This window comes from Peromyscus eremicus, chromosome 8a (assembly GCF_949786415.1).
Source record: "Peromyscus eremicus chromosome 8a, PerEre_H2_v1, whole genome shotgun sequence".
Classification (NCBI taxonomy): domain Eukaryota; kingdom Metazoa; phylum Chordata; class Mammalia; order Rodentia; family Cricetidae; genus Peromyscus; species Peromyscus eremicus.
In genome coordinates, this window is record NC_081423.1 from 57,562,924 (window position 1) to 57,569,779 (window position 6,856).

Consider the following 6,856-nt stretch of genomic DNA (forward strand, 5'->3'; position numbering starts at 1 on the left):
AGCCTGCCCATCCTGAGCTTTGTGGTGGGAACACAGTCAAGCCTGACCAATTTATACCTTCTGTTTTCCAAGCCCATAAACCTGGCTGTCAAAAATAGAGCAAACGCCTCCCCTAATCGTCATTAGCATCACAGGAAGAAACTTAACAAAAGCTCCTGAGGTTTCCAGGGCGGCAGACTGGAGCTGCAGAGAGGTAACAACTGCCTCATAATAGGAGAGGCAAGAGAAGCCTGTAAAGAAAGCAGAATCAAGAGGCAGAGAAAGGGCAATACAGGTCAGTGGGTAGAGCACCAGCCTAGCATGCTTGAAACCCTGGCTTTGCCGGGCGGTGGTGGCGCACGCCTTTAATCCCAGCACTCGGGAGGCAGAGCCAGGCGGATCTCTGTGAGTTCGAGGCCAGCCTGGGCTACCAAGTGAGTCCCAGGAAAGGCGCAAAGCTACACAGAGGAAACCCTGTCTCGAAAAAACGAAAAAAAAAGAAAGAAAGAAAGAAACCCTGGCTTTGATCCCAAGTGTCTCATACAGGAGGTATGGGAGCTCACACCTGTAATCCCAGCACTAAAGAGGTGGAGGCAGGAGCATCAAAAGTTCCAGGTCATCTTTAGCTGCATATCAAGTTTGATATCAGCCTGGGATACATGAGACCATTGCTCAAACAAATAAGTTCTGATGATTTTATGGCCCCAAACGGGTTCGAGTCAGTCCCAAAGCTGGGTTTCTTCAACTTATCTGTTTCAAGGGTAGAGCATAGTCTTGGATTTCATTTTTCCTTTGGAATGTTTTTCCTAAGCCAGTGTGAGTTAGGCTTGTCAGGCCTCTGCCCAAGGGGCAGCACAACAAAAAAGTCAAATAAAGAGGTGTGGGGAAAGACCATACCCTTGCTCAGTGCAGTGAGCATGCTCCCAAGGGGGGCTGTGGGTAAATATGCCCAGGAAGAGGCCCCAGAACAGCTTCCCCAAGCCCAGGCGGATGCACCAGAACACCCACGAGCAAAAGGCCGAGGGACAGGTCACAGAGCATTCTCAGTGCAATCAGAGGGAGTGCAGCCTGGGCACAACTCCGTCTCCGTGAAGAAGACAACGGTAGAACCCCAGGCTGGCTTAGTGGTGCGCACCTGTAATCCTAGCACTGAGGAGGCTGAACAGGAGGCTCTGAGTTCAAGGCTGGCCTGGGTTACACAGCAAAGTCTTGCCTCAAAACCAAACAAGCCGGACAGTGGTGGTGCACGCCTTTGACCCCAGTGCTCAGGAGGCAGAGGCAGGCAGATCTCTGTGAGTTCGAGGCCAGCCTAGTCTACAATGTAAGTTCTAGTTTAGCTGGGGCTACACAGAGAAACCCTGTCTCAGAAAAAGCAGTTGGGATAGAGAGATAGCTCCGTTGATAAAGTACTTGCTGCACAAACATGACGGTCTGAGTTTGTTTGGTTTTATGGGGTTTTTTGTTTGTTTGTTTGTTTTGATTGATTGGTTGGTTTTGCTGGTTTGTTTTTATTTTTGTCTTGATACAGGGTCTCACTACATAGTTCTGGCTTGCCTGGAATTCTTTATATGAACCAGATTGGCCTTGAACTCAGAGATCCAGCTGCCTCTGCCCGCCAAGTGCTGGGACTAATGTACACCAGCACACCCAGCCGGAATTTGGAGCCCTAGCACCCACATAAAAAGCTGGGTACACAGCATGTAATCCCGGTGTGGGGGAGGCAGAAACAACTGGAACTAGTTTGAAGCTTGCTGGCCAGAAAGTCTCGCCAAATCTGCAAACTCCAGATTCAATGAGAGGCCCTGTCTCAAAAAATAAGGTGGAAGCCAGGGATGGTGGCACACGCCTTTTATCCCAGGAGGCAGAGGCAGGAGGATCTCTCTGAGTTCACAGCCAGCCTGGTCTAATAGCTAGTTCCAGGACAGCCAGAGCTACATAGAGAAACCTAGACTCAAAAAAAAAAAAGGGGAGGGGGGCGGGGAGAAGAATGTGAAGATCTGTTGAAGAAGGCATCTATCTACCTCTTACCTCTGGCACACACACATGGGTACTTGCATACACACAAAAACACACACATGCACATGACACATACACACACAAGTTTTTTTTAAAAAAATCCAGCAAGAAGGCTTATACCTACAACCCCAGCACTCAGGAGGCTGAGGCAGCGGAATCACATGTTCCAGGACAGACTACAGTTTGTCTCATAAAACCAAAAAATAAATAAATAAATAAAAATGCGTTTTCCTTGCTTGTACTTACCCTTAAATCTGCACGTGCATGTATGTTTCTGCAAAGGGTCAGGCATGTGCACAGCAGCAGAAATGCAGTCTACAGCCCAGCAGATAGGTGTGCAGAGAACACTGAGCCAGGAGGTGGCAGAACCACTTTCTGGCCCAGAGCTGTCCCTTTCCTAGTCTGAGTTCTTAGGTGTAAAATGCAGAGTAGCCCTTCTCCAGACACACACAGATGAGTCTGGAGGGTGGGGGAAGGCTGACACAGAACCAAAGATAAAAAAACCTACACAAAATGGCCTTTCCTTGCCAGGCGGCAATGGCACATGCCTTTAATCCCAGCACTTGGGAGTCAGAGCCAGGCAGATCTCTGTGAGTTCAAGGCCAGCCTGGTATACAGAGCGAGATCCAGGATAGGCTCCAAAACTACGCAGAGAAACCTTGCCTTGAAAAACAAAACAAAACAAAACAAAAAAGGCCTTTCCTATGTTAAGGTCCTTTCTCAGGACCTCCAAAGGACTGTGCGCATCTGGACAGCCACAAGCAGGAGAAACTCAAAGGGCCCAAAGACAACCAGAAAAATACGTACCAAACTCTGAACAGTGGCTCCTCTGGGGAAGAGAGGCCACATCTGACAGTGAAGACGTAGGATACTTTGCTTATAATGTCTTGATTCTTTTCAAGGAAAATGGGGGGTCTAGATATGCTGCACATCCTCATCTGAATTCATGGCTCCAAGCCATCATCATCAGCCTCCCAAAGACCACTTCTTATCTCCCTTTCCCTGCATGCAAGGTCATATCCGATGTAGTTCGGTTTGCATTTTGCATGACTTCTTAGGAGGATGCATTTTTCCACAACTTCCATAATGTCAAGTTAAATTTCTTAAAAGCATTCTCAAGTCCCAGGGGAGGTATGACTCCACGGTAAAGAACTCATTTAACATACATGAGGCCCTGAGTTCAATCCCCAGCAATGCAAGAAATAATCAGTCTTGAAAAGTAAATCCGCATAGTAAAAATACCACACAATGGTTTCAAAAGCAAGCTGGAGGCGGGGGAGAGGGCATTTGCAGCTGTGAGTGGACAGACGTGAGAATATTCTCAAGCCACATTCCTGATCAAGATGCAAAGCTGTGCTGTGTGGACCACTTCCTTGTATGTAAGAAAGCGAGCTAAAAAAAAAATTTTATTCATATTTTATACCAATATGTGCTGGGAAGAGCGTCATAAATGAGCTCAAGAAGGGAGAGATGGGGTTGGGTTGACTAGAATAAAAGTGAGTGTTCCCACCACATCTATCTTTATATCACTTTGGGTTTGAACCATATAAATACATCTACTGTTCAAAGTAAAGTTATAAATAAGTAAACAGCCCAGTCAGCATGATGACAATGTTCTCAATGGCATTGTGGGTATTTTTAGCAGTAATCTTAGAGACATAAATCCAAATTCTTTAGGCTGGTTCTTTCAGGCCTGGCACGTGTCCTTGTGGAAATAAATTGTGTCAAAAGCCATGCAATGGCGGTTGCAGAGGTGTTTCTGGGGATGAGAAACACAAAGGAACCTAAGTGTTACTTTTAAGTTAATGTTACTTTGTTAATGTTAGAGGGTCAGTTCATTTACCCATGGCTGGAGACAGGCTGAGTGGCTTTAGCTGAGTTCGAGACTGCTCCCCGCCAGTTCCTCACATACAGTCAAACCTGATCTCAAGACCAGGGCAATGTGGGGCAAGCTGCCATCCTTCAGATGAACAGAATGAGTGATACCCAGGTGAAACCCACCAACATGCAAGGTTTCCAGCCCCTAACCATGATGAAGGGTGCAGAGCCCTCTGAATTCCAGCTCAGTTCAGAGCAAAGTCCATGTGCTAGCTGGTTTGTGTGACACAAGCTAGAGTCATCAGAGAAAAGAGCCTCAGTTGAGGAAATGCCTCCATGAGATCCAGCTGTAAGGCACTTTCTCAGTTAGTGATCAGTGGGGGAGGGCCCAGCCCATGGTAGATGGTGCCCTCCCTGGACTGGTGGTCCTGGGTTCTATAAGAAAACAGGTTGGTCAAGCCATGTGGAGCAAGCCAGTAAGCAGCACCCCTCCATGGCCTCTGCATCAGCTCCTGCCTCCAGGCTCCTGTCCTGCTTGAGTTCCTGTCCTGACTTCTTTCAGTGATGTGTTAACAGCACTGTGGAAGTGTGAGCCAACTAAACCCTTTCCTCCCCAAGCTGCTTTTTTAGTCATGGTGTTTCGTTGCAGCAATAGAAACCCAAACTAAGAAAGCCCAGGAACCCGAATTTTCTCAAGTGTCCACAGAGTCCCCTTTGGCACTCACTGGCCTAGTCAGTACAGACTTCTCGGGTGAGGGAGGGCAGGTCTGTGACCAGGGCTGTTTGGCTCACTTTACCCTTCTTGTGAGGGCATAGCCTGACCCACATGGCTAGTGGTTTTTGTGCATAGCACTGATGTGAGAAGACAAGTTCTGCTGGGATCAACTGTCTTGGGTCTGTTTTCTAGACAGACCAACAAACTCCGTTAGACTATGACAGTCACATGTTTCTGAAGTCTAACTCTTCCATGCCATGACATAGAATAAACCATACATTAGGTTGGGGAGATGGCAAGCTTACATGAAAGCCAGGCACAGCAACATATTCTGAAATGCCAGCACTGGGGGTTAGGAACAGGCAGATCCTGGGAGGTCTCTGGCCAGCCAGTACAGCTTAATTAGCAAGCTCCCAGCCAATGAGAGACCCTGTCTCAACCAACAAGGCCAGTGAGAGACCCTATCTCAACCAACAAGGCCAATGAGAGACCCTGTCTCAACCAACAAGGCCAATGAGAGACCCTGTCTCAACAAACAAGATAGAGAATGATAGAGGAAATACCTGACATCAACCTCTGGCTCCAAACACACCAGCATGGGTGAGCATGCCTGCATGTGCCCACATACACCACAAATGCACACACACATACACATTAATAATAATAAATTAACTCATTAAATGATAATGTATTGCTATTATATTGCTGTAATAGAGTAAACTAATACTTCATAAATATATTATCAATTGATAAATATTTCAATAGTAACACATAATTTTCTCACCTCTTATCATGTATAGCTAAAACACTTTGAACAACCCATGTGGAAATTACCATTATCATCGTCCCCATTTTACAAATGAAGAAGGCAAGAAAAAGTTTAACCCATGTGCCCAGGGTCTGTGGCAAGAAAAGGAGCTGGTGTAGTGGGTAGCTGTTCCAGCTTTGACCTGGATGTACTACCCCCATTGAGGCTTCGGGTAACTGTTAAGCCTACGAGGTGGGGCTGAGACAGGAGCCCTTAAGACCTGAGATCTGGATGTACCGGCTCTCTTGGTTCCTGGATCCTGGACACTGGAGGTAGACTGAGCAGAGTTCTCCAGAGAACACCGCTGGACTGCACTCCACCTCTCCCTGTAACCTCTCCCTTTACTTGTAAGTTACCCCACAAAATAAACCTCCCTTTTAACTACGGAGTTGCCTTAATACTTCCCCCAATAAGCTGGACTTGCCCCTCAGAAGAAGGTGCACCAGACTTGGTGGTACAGACCTATAATCCCATCCAGTCAGAAGGCTGAAGCAAGAGAGTCACAAAGTCCTGCCTGAGCAACTCATGGAGGTACCGTCTCAAAACAAAAAGGCGTGTCGAGAACAAAGATACAGCTTCGTGGTGAAGTTCTTGTCTAGCATGCACAAGACTCCGGCTTCAGTCCTCAGTCGAGAGACAGGGGTGGGGCAAGAGCTGGAGAGATGGCTCAGCTGGTAAAACACTTGCTACAAAAGCATGAGGCCCTGCGTTCAATCCCCAGCATCCACACAGAAAGCCAGACATGATGGTGCACATCTGGAATCCAGCTGGGAGAGGCAGAAACAAGTGAATCCCAGGAGCTCACAAGCTAGCCACCCAGCATAATTGGCAAGTTCCAGGTTCCAATGAGAGACCCTGTCTTTAAAAAAATCAAGGTGGGCTTTCCAACTTGCGCCTGGTGGAAGCCTCCCTGTCACCTGCACTTAGATGGCACCCACAAAGAAGGGTGGCAAGAAGAAGGGCCGTTCTGCCACCAACCAGGTGGTGACCGAAGAATACACCATCAACATTCACAAGTGCACTCATGGAGTGGGATTCAAGAAGCGTGCCCCTAGGGCACTCAAAGAAATCTGGAAATTTGCCAGGAAAGAGATGGGGACTCCAGATGTGCGTATTGATATCAGGCTCAATAAAGCCGTCTAGGCCAAAGGAATAAGGAATGTTCCATACCATATCTGTGTACATTTGTCCAGAAAATCTAATGAGGATGAGGACTCACCAAACAAGCTCAACACATTGGTAACTTACGTACCTGTTACCACATTCTAAAATCTAGAGACAGTCAATGTGGAGGAGAACTAACCTGCTGAGTGTCAAATAAAGTTGGAGAACGGCCAAAAACAAACAAAAAAAAAAAAATCAAGGTGGGGCCAGGCATGGTGTAAACATGCCTTTAATCCCAGCTTTCAGGAGGCAGACGCAGGTGGCTCCTTGTGAGTTCAAAGCCAGCCTGGTCTACAGAGTAAGTTCCAGGACAAACAGGGCTACACAGAGGAAAAAAAAAACCCTGTCTTGAAGGA

At 47.2% G+C, this 6,856-nt stretch overlaps 1 pseudogene; it reads left to right on the forward strand.

Annotated features, from left to right (window-relative positions):
* Positions 1–6,263: 6,263 nt before the first annotated feature.
* On the forward strand, positions 6,264–6,605 carry LOC131917386 (large ribosomal subunit protein eL31-like; annotated as a pseudogene).
* Positions 6,606–6,856: the final 251 nt, after the last annotated feature.